At 39.8% G+C, this 14,098-nt stretch overlaps 1 protein-coding gene, 1 long non-coding RNA gene and 1 other non-coding gene across 6 annotated transcripts in view; 1 reads left to right on the top strand and 2 right to left on the bottom strand.

Annotated features, from left to right (window-relative positions):
• Positions 1-2,158, bottom strand: part of CDK1 (cyclin dependent kinase 1) — a 28,439-nt gene extending 26,281 nt beyond the window's left edge. The window contains exon 1 of one of the 4 annotated variants that reach the window (XM_045437515.1): positions 2,025-2,158. The gene's annotated coding sequence lies outside the window, so the exon portion shown is untranslated. The remainder of the gene's footprint in view (positions 1-2,024) is intronic. The other 3 variants (XM_045437514.1, XM_045437516.1, XM_045437517.1) reach the window with 3 other exon arrangements.
• Positions 2,159-3,530: 1,372 nt separating this feature from the next.
• On the top strand, positions 3,531-3,637 carry LOC123577584. The gene has a single exon (XR_006701942.1). It is a non-coding gene; the product is annotated as a U6 spliceosomal RNA (small nuclear RNA).
• Positions 3,638-6,890: 3,253 nt separating this feature from the next.
• Positions 6,891-7,281, bottom strand: LOC123577488. The gene is made up of 2 exons (XR_006701873.1): positions 7,170-7,281; positions 6,891-7,067 (listed from the first exon to the last, which is right to left on the bottom strand). It is a non-coding gene; the product is annotated as an uncharacterized LOC123577488 (long non-coding RNA).
• Between the last annotated feature and the right edge of the window lie 6,817 nt (positions 7,282-14,098).

Genomic DNA, 14,098 nt, shown 5'->3' with positions numbered 1-14,098 from the left:
GTATTTGCTTCTTCCAAACAAATTAACACTCAAATTTAGACACAAACTTATGTATACACCCCAAACAAAAAACAAAAGTATGTTCTCTTTACATAACACTTCTAAGAAGCACCAATGTGTGCTAGTTATACACCCAAACATTTCCGTAAATATTATTTGACTGAATTTGTATCACTTCATATTTTTTTGAAGAGAATTCAAAAGAAACATTTATTTTTTTTTTTAATTTTTAACATTTATTCAGTTTTTGAGAGACAGAGAGAGCATGAGTGGAAGAGGGGCAGAGAGAGAGGAGAGACACAGAATCCAAAGTAGGCTGCAGGCTCTGAGCTGTCAGCACAGAGCCCGACGCGGGGCTTGAACTCACCAACCGCTAGATCATAACCTGAGCCAAAGTCGGATACTTAACCAACTGAGCCACCCAGGTGCCCCAAGAAACAGTTTTTAAAGACACAAGTAGCAGGACGCACAGCTGGCTCAGTCAGAAGAGTGTACAATTCTTAATCTCAGGGTTGTGAGTTCTAGTCTCATGTTGGAAAGAGCGCATTTCACTCACTCACACACACACACACATACACACACGCACTGGGTAGAGAGATTACTTAAAAATCTTAAAAAAAAAAAAAAAAAAAAAAAGACACCAGTAGGGAGCTAATGTGGCCATACTGCTCACCCATTAGCAAGACTGTTTTAATGTCTGCTAAAATGCTGACAAGACACTCAAAACTTCCACAGCTGAGAAGTTTGCCGATGAAACATAACTTCAGAAGCCCAAATCATAATTCCCTTGATTTCCTAACACACTCCTCTCCTCACTGATAAGATCACATATGTAAAGGTGACTCTGAGTGACACTTAAGTTCTATTTCTCACATTCATCTGCAAAATTATCCCAGAGGTAGAGACAAATCTTTTTAAATGAACAAAAAATTGCACTACATTGTCATGAGGGCCAATCTTAAATATTTTTTATTTTAATGTTACAAAATAGCAATAATTAGGATAATTGCCTTTTTTTACAATATCCAGATTTAATATGCCTAATGAACAATAAGACTTTGAGCTCTCTTTGAACAAATGGCTAAAACTTCAATTTCAAAGTTGGGTTTAATTACCCTCCCTCCATTTTCCTGTTTGTAACAGTTTAAAATAAAGGATGTCACTTTAAAATGCCTTTTGAATGTCTCCTGGGGCTGCGTACTAGCAGCAGGATGTAAAATGCCAATGGCTACATCTCCTAGCCAGAGACCTCCAGGTCTTTAAAGGAAGCGGGACGTGCACATGACCAACTCTAGTATTAAATAAAAATACTAACACATATATATTTGTATCTATCTCTACGCATTTCTTAGCTTTCCACTTTGCATTGTACGTAACAGCCACCAAGCATAAAATTAAAACGAAAAATATCCAAATTCCCTCTGGCTCTATGCCTCGGCCAAGTGTTTTTAAGCGCCTTGGGTGCACAAGGGCCCTGGGCACGGAGGCAAGCCCGAGAAGGCCCACAGGTTAGTTCGGTGTTCCGGGACGGCCTGGGTTTGGGAACCGGCGTGGGTATCTGGCCCCGGAGCCGTCTGGCCTTCCGCCCCCGAAGGCTAGAGCAGGGCGCACAGGGGACAGGCCGGAGCCGCAGGGCCTAAGACGGAGCCTGGCACTCCGCGTCGTCGAACCAATGCAAGGGTTTGGCTTCAACCAAGACCCGAAAGCCTCCTCAGCCAGGTCGGCGGCATTTTTCCGGAACAGCCGACCGCGACCCCTGACTGCAACTCCGAGGCCAGGGCAGCCCCAGCCCTCCCCGGTGTACGTCCGCTGGGTCTGGGCTCCCGTGAACCTTCCTGGAAAGCCGGGGCCAGGCCCGGAGCCGAGTGGAGGCCCGGCCTAGTCTCCACAGGCCCGGCCTGGCCCCGCGCAGACCCCCGCTGCCCAGCCCGGCCTCCTAATACCACCCGGTTCCTCAGCACTCCTTCTCGGGGGCCTCCGAGCCGACCCCCGCCGAGCACACACCCCGTAGGCATGACCCTGACCTCAGCAACTCTACCCGGCTTATTATCCCACGACGAAAGCGGCAGCAGCTACCACGTCAGCGTCGCTCTCACCTCAACTTCCAAGAGCCAGCTTTGGAATTAAGTGCAAGCTGTTTCAAACTCACCGCGCTAAAGGGTCCGGGGCCCACCAATCAGATAGCCCGTAGACTTTCAAAGGAGCCAATCGGAGCCCAGCCACGCTTGGGCGGGCCTTCCCGGGTGGCTAAAGCGCGAAAAAAAATGGAAAGGGCGGCTGGAGAAAAAGCAGGAGGGCGGGCGCCAACTGAGTCTTAGCGCAGGCGCTTTCATTCAGCCCAGAAGAGTGTCGTCCTACTGTTTCTAGTCTTCAGAAATCTACCGTTCACCCTAGGTCGGGTACTTCCCCTTCCAGTATTGGCAAAAATAAAACTTTTTGCACTCAAAGTGATACTACATATACATTTAGATTCCATTACTTTCACTTCTAATACTTAAAGCTAGCGTATATTTATGTTTTTCTAAGTCGGTGATTTTCCAGCTAGGCCAAAGAAGGAGCACATTTCACACATGCATGCATACATATACATATATGGATATATAGATATACGTATATATATGTATGTGTGCATATATGTATATATGCATATACACACACACAGATATATATATACAGATATATTCACTTTCTAAAATGTTTAGTGTTTTATTAAAGATTGCATTTATTTAAAAATTAAAAACAGGGGCTCCTGGGTGGCTCAGTCAGTTAAGGGTCTGACTTAGGCTTGGTGAGTTCGAGCCCTGCATGGGCTCCCTGCGGTCAGCACAAAGCCCGATTTTGGATCCTCTGTCCCCCTCTCTCTCTGCCCCTCCCCCTCTTGCTCCCTGTCTCTCTCAAAATAAATAGATAAAACTTTAAAAAAATTAAAATTTAAAATTAAAAAGTTTTAAGTTAAAAACAAAATTTTACATTTTTAATTTTAAAATATTTTCACATCAGAATTTTAGTTGATTTTTTAAAACACAAAAATTCACAATTCCATGAAAGGAAAAAAAAAAAAAAAGATCTAAATTATACTTTAAATAATCCAGTATCCAAAACTTTCTCTTTCATTGCCCTCCACCATATTCTTAAGAGAAATTTCTGCACTTGAACTATCTTTAAGTCTTTAAGAAAATATGAGTAAAATAGAACTAGGAATAATAAGAGTCCCTTAGTAAGAATTTCTCTTTGGCCTACCCTTAATGGGATGTAGAAGAAAGAGTGACTACCGTGAACTCTACAAATATGTATTAGAAGACTCAGATTATGGGGTGCCTGGGTGGCTCAGTTGGTTGAACGTTAGACTCTTGATTTCAACTCAGGTCATGATCTTTGGGTATGTGAGTTCAACCATCAGGTCAGGCTCTACACTGGCAGCAAGAAGCCTGCTTGAGATTCTCTGTCTCTCTCTCTCTCTCTGCCCTGCATGCTCATGCTCTCTCTCAAAAACAAATAAATAAACTTAAAAAAAATAAGACCCCAATTAGATGCTCTTATAGATAGCACATCTACTAAAATTGGAATGACACAGAGAATATTAGCATGGCCCCTGGGTAAAGATGACATGTTCCATATTAAAAAAAAAAAAAAAAAAAGCAGCAGCAGCAACAGCACCAGATTAGGGTAAAGAATAGAGGTAGTATATCACACGCATTTAATTTAAGTGTTTAGTACCTTTTTACACAGTGAGCAGTTTGTGTCATCTGGCACTATTTGTGGCACTAATGCATGGCCTTGACAATGTTATGCTTCTAGGTGGCAGAGCATTTGGGATTCACAGTGGAGGTAGAGGGTTGTGAAATCTCTGCCTGAACCTAAGAACTTTTAAAACTTACTTTTAAAATCCCAAACTCACATTCTAAATGAAGACTGACTACCCCAGAGAAAGCTTTAGAGAAGAAGACTGTTCTCTGCCAGTTCAGGGTACTGATTTTAATGAGAGTATATATATACATATACATATATATGTTTCTGGGAAGCCTCAGCAAAGCATTCATTTTATAGCATCTAAAAACAGCTGGTAATTCATTATATCCGTTTTACATTCAGCATAAAGAAGACCACAAGCTTCCACAGCTGTGATGCTAGATTTTTCAATTTAACTCAATTATCTTTGTTTTTAAATTTTCAGGGGGTATTATAAATTCATGCTATCATCTTAGCAAATACAGTTTATTAATTATTTGGGCTAAATTGTATTCAGTGTCTCTAAAGTACTTTCCAGACACAAAATTAATCAGATACAATTCCTGCTGTAGGTGGTGGGGGTGGGAGAACACATGATTACTTAGAATTGTGTTCTGGCACTTATGCTGTAATTTATGCTATAAAGTGAAATGAGAACATAGAGGGGGAGATTATGAATTCGAACAGAGGAAGGGATATTTGAATAAACATTGGAGAAAGAATTGTGGGGGTGGGGCTTCCAAGCAGAGGAAATTCCATGAGGAAAGCACTGAAAATCAGCTCAGATAATTCAGGGTGCCGTCATTGTAGGGTGCAGGGGTTCCTCAGGTGTTAAGCAAAGAAGGGAGTTTGGAGTCAGAATCTTGAAGAGCCCTGAATACTGTTGTAAGGGGCTGCACAGGAGAGGTACAGAACCATTTCAGAACCATTCTTGACATGCTATGAAAAAAGAACAGAAGAGGATAGGATGAAAAGGCATGTGCTCCTAAAAATTTCATATTTGTATTTTGATAAACTCCATTTAGGAAAAAAAAAAAAAGATCTGTTGGCACTGCATATGTTTGTCTTGTTTTATTTTTAGAAATAAACATTGCTGTGGAGTGAAATATCTCTCCCTCTGCCCCAAATTCATATATTGAAACCCTACCCCTTAATGTGATAGTATTTAGAGATGGGGCCTTTGGGAAATAGTTAGGTTTAAATGAGATCTTGAGGGTGAAACCCTCACTATGGGATTAGTGCTCTTTTAAGAAGAGAAAACAGAGAGGTGGGTCACTCCGTCTCCCCCTTGCATGGACACAGCAAGAAGATGCCATCCACAAGCTCAGAAGCCTCATCAGAACCCACCATGTGGACAACCTTGATCTCAGACTTCCAGTCTCCAGAACTGTGAGGAAATACACTTCTTTGTGTAAGTTATCCAGTTTATGGTATTTGGTTGTGACAGCCCAAGCTGACTAAAGTATTTTTTCAGATGAAAAGGTTAAGAACATTTGCTTGTAAATACATAAAATACCCTGAAGGGAGATGCAAGAAACACTGTGCCTGGAGGAGAAGGAGTGCCTGGGGCACAGAGGTGGGAAGGGAGACTTTTGTGTCTTTGGAAGTTTGAACCATGTGAGTGTATTACCTAGTCCAAAAATAAATGAATGGATGTATGGGTAGATAAATGGATGAATGGATGGATGAATGAAAGAGGCCGAGCCCTCTTTTTGCTACTGGATAAAATTCACAGAAGTTGCTGGAAAACATACCCAAAAGGAGAAGACCGATCTCTCTTAACATAATTCAGAAAGTAAAGTGGTGGAAAAAGTAAGACATACAGTTTCAAGATCCTTTAATCACAGCTGAAAACATGGAACTATCATGGCTGTTCCTGAGTTAGGCACTTTTTTTTAATTATAAAAGTAATGTGGTTTTTGTAAAATGTTCAAACAACTCCATAATAAGAATTTGTCATTTATAATCTTCATGCTCCAACCCTCATACCTCTAACAAGAGACAGAAAGAGGAATTATGGTTAAGATGTTGGCATCCATACTGTAAACCCACGTGTGTCAACCTATCTCAATCTTTCATTGGAAATTCAGGAAATGAACATGGGGTCAGGAATAGAAATGTGTTCACCAATGATTAAGGATCAAAGGTAACAGATGAATAGATGCATGTCTTCCCATACAGGTGGGGAGCAAATCCTTAAGGTGTGATAGGTAAAGGCTGCTCTGTGCAGAGCATGGTGGTTACTAGGAATAGTTGTGAGTATGGTGGAGGGCAGAGGGGTCAGGCAAGGCTTCACCACAGAGGTGGGTTCTAAATTGAGTCTTGAAGAATGAAGAATTTCCCAAGCAGACACATGCATGAGGAGAAATTTCTGGTCCATTGAAAAGAAGAAAAAAAAAAAAAAAAAAAAAGACATGTTTGATGGACTGAAATTAATTCAGTATTGCTGGAACATAAATGGAGTTTAGGGGGTTGGAGAATAAGCCAGAAAAATGATGCTATGGAGTCAGGCAATATCCACACCTAGAAGGGTCTTTCAGGTCCTGCTAAAGGATTTGGACGGAGGATGGAATTGAAAAAAACAAAATGTGAGTAGGGAGTGACATAGTCAGGATGAGGAACGTGGGATTAGGAAGGTAAAGTCACTGAAGAGGAGATCTGAGGAGGGACAATAAGGTAGCATCAGAACCAGACCAGTGGAGGCTCCACATCTATCTGAACAGGTGCTGAAACCAGGGGAGTGGTCAGTTTGGAGAGGTGGAAATAATGATGAGATACTGTAAGGAGCTAGGACAGTAAGACCTGAGGGATGAACTGGGTGTGTTGACCAAGGGAGAGAGGATCATCAGTGATGACCAGGGGATATGCTTGACAATGAGCTGAGCTGATACCACTACCATTCCGGAGAGAGGCTAAGGGGCACTTACGGTCAGGGTAAGTGCCCATTTGGGCATGTTGATTATGAGATACCAATATGACATCCGTGTGGCCTCAGATATCCAAAGGCAGATGCAAATTCCATGAGGCCTGAAGTAATATCATTTGGGGCAATTTTTAAAGGAAAAGAATGCTAGATTAAGTGTGATAGGGAATATTATGAGAATAAGAAACAGTAAAATTATAAAATGTTTAAAGTTGAAAAATACCATAAAGTCACAAAATTCATAGAAAATTATATTTTTATTGATTGCCTGACACATCCTTATAATGCTTTTTGTCCTTACATTTCTGAGGGGCAACAATTTTTGGAATCCATATTTTCAGCGTTTATTCACCCTTTCAGCTGGCAAATTCTTTATCTTTGTCTCTTTATACAAATCGCAATTTTGTAATATTTACTATGAACAGAAAGAAGATAACTTAGTCTCTCCTTTAACATGGTTAATCCAAACTGGCTTTTTATAATTAATTATTTCAAAATGGTTTTTATGACTTCTTACCTCATTATTGATAACATCATGTAGATTTTAGACTTTCTATCAAATTTGAGAAAACACTTATCAAGTTTCTTTCACATCTGAGCTGTTCGTATGACTTCTCTGAGCTTATGCCCTACAAACACAAGTATTATGCTAAATTCTAATTTGCATGATTCTAAAGAATTCCAGATTCCAAAAACTTGTCTGATGCATTTATGATTGTTTATGCTGTGTTAATGAGTGTGTTCCTGACACAAGGGAAGTTCCATTTGGATGACATAATGATGTAATTTTACCAATCTCCAGATTGGAAGAATTTCCCACAAGTTAGCTTCTCCTCTATGACCCGCTGCCCACTTACTTACCATTCTGACAAGATCTCTGACCCTATATCTTTATCTCCAGATGCCGACAGAGTCCACAGAAAGGGTAGAAGGAGTATTTCCAGAAGCTGTTGCTATGTTAGGATCGCTGGCAATGACTTGGAAGTGCTGGAGATAACTACATGCCCCTAAGCCTCAGCTAAATGTATCCTCCACTCAGCTTCCCCTGAGCTGAATCCCCATTATGTTCATGGTCCCGTCAGTGCTGCTGGCAGGTGGGGAGAAATGCAACTGGTGGGAGTTGAACTGGAAAGAAACAATAGCTTTACAGAACTGTGGCTAAACTACTTTATTCCATACATTTTTGAAAAACATATGATTATGTGAACACCCCTCTCAGAGTTCTGGGAAGGGCCTGTGCTAAGGCAGGATCCGAACACTTAAGCTTCGTTAAATACATGGTGCATCTAACTGTTAAGCTGCAAACAATTTTAAACATAATTGGAGCCCGGAGAAGTGATCAGGGCTGTTGAAATGATCAGAGCAGTTGTTTTACTTGAATCTCTGAGGTGTTTTTAATATATCTTTTTAATGGAATCTTTAAATTGTATCACAATACTGCTTATGCTTAAGATAGTCCCTTCTGCCAGAGGTAAAAGCTTACAGTAGTTACAGTACTTCTTTAAATTTTTATCTTTTAAAATTATCCCCATGAAACAGTGCAATGGATTATGACTCGATCTCTAATCAGTAAGTTAAAGAATTAATACAAAAGTTTATTTTTTTTTTTAATTTTTTTTTTCAACGTTTATTTATTTTTGGGACAGAGAGAGACAGAGCATGAACGGGGGAGGGGCAGAGAGAGAGGGAGACACAGAATCGGAAACAGGCTCCAGGCTCTGAGCCATCAGCCCAGAGCCTGACGCGGGGCTCGAACTCACGGACCGTGAGATCGTGACCTGGCTGAAGTCGGACGCTTAACCGACTGCGCCACCCAGGCGCCCCAAAAGTTTATTTTTTAATGGTGTTAAACAGATGAAGTTCTATTAAAAAATTTTTTTTAACGTTTATTTATTTTTGAGACAGAGAGAGAGAGCATGAACGGGGGAGGGTCAGAGAGAGGGAGACACAGAATCAGTAGCAGGCTCCAGGTTCTGAGCTGTCAGCACAGAGCCCGACGCGGAGCTCGAACTCACGGACCACGAGATAACAACCTGAGCAGAAGTCGGACGCTCAACCAACTGAGCCACCCAGGCGCCCCTGAAGTTCTATTTTAATTCAATACACTGTCATCCAAAATTATACAGGTGTATAATGTGAAAGCTGGGGTTTCACATTATAAAATACTCTGCTTCATTTTAAATGTTTCCTGTAATTGACAAATTCCAAAGAGCAGAGCTACAGTAACACACTGCTAATAGTAAAATAATACAGATGAAACATAATTTACTCTTTCTTCAAAAACGAGACAGTCACTTTCAGGTACCACAGGAAATTAAGCTCTTTCGGTTCCACTCACCAAATACTTGAGTGTTTTCTGTTCACCTGACATGGTTTGGGGGCTACTAAAGACAAAATGATGAATTAGACTGTCTTCCTTGAGCTTGAGAGGAGGGGCCGAGATAAGAAAAATACACCAAATGACTATCCTTCCTTTAGGCTACCTAGTTAAATATCTTCCTTCAGCAGATACTTTGAACCAAGTACTAAGGGAATGCAAGTAAAGTGATGTCACATCCAGATAAGACAAAAAGGGAAAGATATCTGTTCTTCCCACATTTGATAACTTTATGGAGCCCTTATTTTATCCTAAATACTGGCTCAAATAATGGGCAGATAAACAAGAATCGGACCCAAGCCTGCCCTTCACAGTTTCAGAATGCAGATGGGGAAACATGGAAAAAGAAAACAAAAAAATTTCAAAGAGAAAAGTAGACCATTTTATTCAACAAGACAAAAGAAAAGCTTCTTCCTACTCCAGGGATTTTATTTGATTCTTTCCATAGCCAATTCCAAACCATGGATTCGAAATGAGAAGTGGGAGCGGAACCAATGAAGCCGCACGGTCCCAACAAAAAGCCCACCAGGAATGGCTACACCATCACTGTAGGTAAAAGTTTAGGGAGGAGACTTCTTGGCCTCTAAGCGTTTTAATTCCTGGTTCTCCCCCTTAATCTGTCTGTGGCTTCGGGCAAGTCACTTTATTTCTTTGTACCTCATTTACTCAAGTGCAGATGATAATAGTACCTGGTTGTGTTAAAATGGGGGTAATCCATGCAACATCTCCTGAGATCCAGGCCTAACCTACAGTAAAGCACTTCACAGGTGTGATTTTCCCTAATCATACTGATCACTATCTCTCACAAGAACTGCTCTGGTGATGAGTAGTGGGACAGAGACTTGAATACATTGCTTGGGGTCACAAGAGAGGTGGGAGGGAAACTCTGGAGATGGCAGATAAGGCTTCATTAATGCTGTGACCTTTACATTGGGTTGGGAAGGGAAACTGATGTTTAAATGGGAATTGAAGGAGAGCAGCCTGGGCATATGCAACGGATGGCACAGTGTCAAAGAGGTATCTGGCGTGCAAGGGATTGACAGAGAGAGCTTGGTAAAGCTGAGCTAAGGGTGCATTTGAACCAGTTCTTGAAGTACAGGCCCAACTTTGGCAAAGGGAAATGAAAGAAGGGAGTTAGTGGGAATGACGGTGGGAAACGTTCTAGGCAGAAAGAGGAAAAATAGGGAGCCGATTTGGAGAACACCCAGCAGTGGGATTTGGCTGGAGGGATAGCAGGTAAAGGGATAGAAGAGGGGAAAGGAGAGTTGGATCCCTATTGTGAAGAGTTTTAGAAGTCACTGTGGGGAAGTTTACCTGCAGTACTTCAAACAGTCTAGAGGGAAGGACTAAAGGTTTTTTGGTTTAACTGAGCAGGGGAGTGATAGGATCCCATTTGCAATTGAAACAGATTAATCTGGCAGTACTGAGCAGAAAGGACTAGTGTGGCAAGACAGCAGTGCAAGAATGCCAGCTGAAAGGTAATTACCTCCAGAAGTTGATTATATCTGCTGCTGGGACCAACTCTATAAAGCTGAACTTTATAAATCTCTATATACGTGGTGAATTTGTCATCTGGAGGCAATGCTGTAAAGACATTATGACTATGATTCCACTAGAGGGTAGTAGAGACAAATTGGTAAAATAGATGAAGTTATCATTCCTACCTGCTATAAACCAAGTATTTTTCTTCTGGCCTATATTTTGTTATGGTTTCAGCTTAATTCAGTTAGCCCATGACTGAGAAAAATATGACAAGTACATTTAGTGGGTTGTAGTTCTAGACAAGTTAATAAATTCAATGTATCCATTTTTAAAAGGCAAAAATAAAGCTACCTGGCCAGACCAAAAAACTAGTTGGCACTTAAGACTTTTTACAATAACCAATATCTCATTATGGCCTTGATTGGAAACTCTTGTTTTATTTATTTTTAATTTTTTTTAATGTTTATTTCTTTTTGAGAGAGCGAGCTGGGGAGGGGCAGAAAGAGAGGGAGACAGAATCTGAAGCAGACTCCAGGCTCTGAGCTGTCAGCACAGAGCCCAACTTGGGGCTCAAACCCATGAACCGTGAGATCATGATCTGAGTTGAAGTCAGACACTCAACCTACTGAGCCACCCAGGCACCCTGGAAACTCTTCTTTTAAATTGAATCCTGAACATTGCATCCAAGTTGATTGTGGTTTAAGAAAAAGATGACAATGGTAACAAAGACATAAAAGTATGATTGGTAAAGTTAATTTGGATATGTACTCTTGGTTAGATAATTTAAGCTGAAAAGAAGCATATTGTTGGTATACTCATTTTCAGATAAAATCCTAAAATATTTTTCTGATAAAATCCTATATTTTATGCACACACACACACACACACACACACACACACACACACATTTCCTTTTGGGAAGTAATACAGTAAGGAAAAGCCATAATACCCATACCATTTTTTTCTTATTCTTTATTTTTTTTAAATGTTTATTTATTTTTGAAACAGAGAGCACACACATGGATGGATGGGGGAGGGGTAGAGAGAGAGGGGACCAAGGATCTGAAGCAGGATCTGTGCTGACAACAGAGAGCTTGAAAGCAGAGCTGGATGCTAGGCTCAAACTCCCAAACTATAAAATCATGACCTCAGCCGAAGTCAGCCACTTAACCGAGTGAGCCACCCAGGTGCCCCCCAGTTTTTTAAACTTAATATTCCTCTAACGTTATTTTATCATAAGGAAATAATTCTATATGAATAAGTCATATACTTGAAAAAACTTATTATGTTGTAATAACATTTTCTATAATAACAGAAATTTAGAGCCAACCTAGGAGTCTAATAGGAAAATGGTTAAATAGGTAAATTACGGTATTTCCCTTAATCAAATACCACATACTCAGACACATGCACTGTGATTGCAAATTTATAAGAGCGTGAACTTATACTAGAAGGAAATAGAAACAGATTGTTCTCTTAGTGTAATGGGATGTGTGGTCATTTAAAAGCATTTCCATTCAACCAGTTTTATGTTGTTTTTACAATCACCACACACCAAAAGGGAGAATATGCTGCCACTAACATTTTACTTATAATTTCAAGGTATTACCATTTAACTAATACTTTTCCAAGCTTCACAGTGTAAAGATCACTATATATTAAACCTTTAATCAGAATAACTCTCTTCAATTACCTTAAAAAAAAAAAAAAAGGAAGGAAGGGAGAGAGGGAGAAAGGAGAGAACTAAAGTGAGATTTCTAGAATACACCGGCTAACATATTTACAAGCAAAATATCTCTGGAGTCAATTATTATATTGTAAAAGATTCATGAATACCTCCCCCAACAGCTTCAGAAAAGGAAAGCAAAGAGGCTAGCAGAGCAAACAAATTTTAAATGGAATTTGTCCATATTCCAAAGTCAGATAGACATGTTCAGTCATGAAAATGTCTAAGCTGAACATCCTCTTCCATCTTTAAAAACATAAACTCCAAAACTAGAAATAAACTCATCTTCATTTTAATGGCTTCTAAACACTTGGAAAGGCAATAATCAGAATTTATAAATTACACAATGTTACAGCTGATGGAGCCTTAGAGATCATCTAATGAGAAATGAACAGTGTTAAAGCAATGTGTTTACATTTCCCCGATTTTCAGAGCTTCACATACTTATTTGTCTTGTTCAGTTCCTGATAATAAACAGTGTAACTTTGTCAGCATGTAGGAAATACATATATGTATAAATTAATAGATGTGTGTATAGATAAATAGAGAAAGTAAATCAATTTCAGTGTTTCAGTATGATAATAACAGCTACTTTTTATAACATTAGACATGTCATGAGCTGTGCTGAGAACTTTAAGTGGACTGTCTTTAAAGATGAAACAATGCTATTGTTCAGATGAGGAAACAGATCTAGAGGAGTTTAATAATCTGCCCAGCGTCAGACAGCTAATAAGAAGTGGAATGAAGCCTTGAACCCAGGATTTTCTGACTCTAAAGCCTAGCTTCTCTACCCCCATGCAATCTTCCACTTAGATGCAATAAAATGAATAGATACCCTAACATGACAGATAATTGGAAATATTAACACTAATTTTGTTAAAAAGAAATTATATAGTCTTCTTATACTGTGTATCTTCATGACAATTTCATCCCCACTAGTGTCTTCTTAAAGAACGGAAGAAGAGTACCATTTTCTTTAACTAAGAATGTGATTAAACAAGTTTGAATCATTCACTAATGGTAGAGTATTCAAAATAGTTGTTCATTATTATTGGAACACCACAATTATTAGCTTCAGATGAAAGGGATGAAAACTTCAGAGCTCACTCTTGAATAGTTGTAGGTCTAGCTTTTCTCTCATCACTAGAATTTTCTACTCGAGATAAATGGCTATTTTCAGTGTTTCCAGGGGAGCAGGCTGATGGTAGATTATGAACACAGAAGTGGAATAATGTAATCCTTGGTTCATTACAGTCTCACCCTTGGTGCATTTGAGTACCTTTATTCATAGAATTATTAATTTATACAGTAATAAGCATCCATGAAAACCATAACTTTAAACCAAACTTTAAAACTGGGACCTTAACAATACTTTATATGGATGTGATCCTCTTTACACTCTTTTTTTTTTCTTCTACCAGTACCGAAAGCCCAGGTAACTGCTATCTTTTTTTTTTTTTTTTTTTTTTTTTTTTTTTAGTGTTTATTTATTTTTGAGACAGAGAGACAGAGGGTGAGCAGGGGAGGGACAGAGAGAGAGGGAGACAGAATCCAAAGCAGGCTCTAGGCTCTGAGCTGTCACTGCAAAGCCTGACGCAGGGCTCGAGCTCACAAACCCCGAGATCATGACCTGAGCCAAAGTCGGACGCTTAACTGACTGAGCCACCCAGGCGCCGCGGTAACTACTATCCTTAATCATCATTCCTTTGCTTGCATTTTTATTTGGTTTTATCTTCTCTATGTGGTGTTAAAGAGAATGTGTATGTGTGCTTCCCCCCAACTTCTTATTTAAAAATTTTAAACCTACAGGGGCGCCTGGGTGGCTCTCACATGAGCATCTGTGAGCATCTGACTCATGATT

This window comes from Leopardus geoffroyi, chromosome D2 (genome assembly GCF_018350155.1).
Source record: "Leopardus geoffroyi isolate Oge1 chromosome D2, O.geoffroyi_Oge1_pat1.0, whole genome shotgun sequence".
In the NCBI taxonomy this organism is placed as follows: domain Eukaryota; kingdom Metazoa; phylum Chordata; class Mammalia; order Carnivora; family Felidae; genus Leopardus; species Leopardus geoffroyi.
This window is presented reverse-complemented; position numbering and strand designations above follow the sequence as displayed.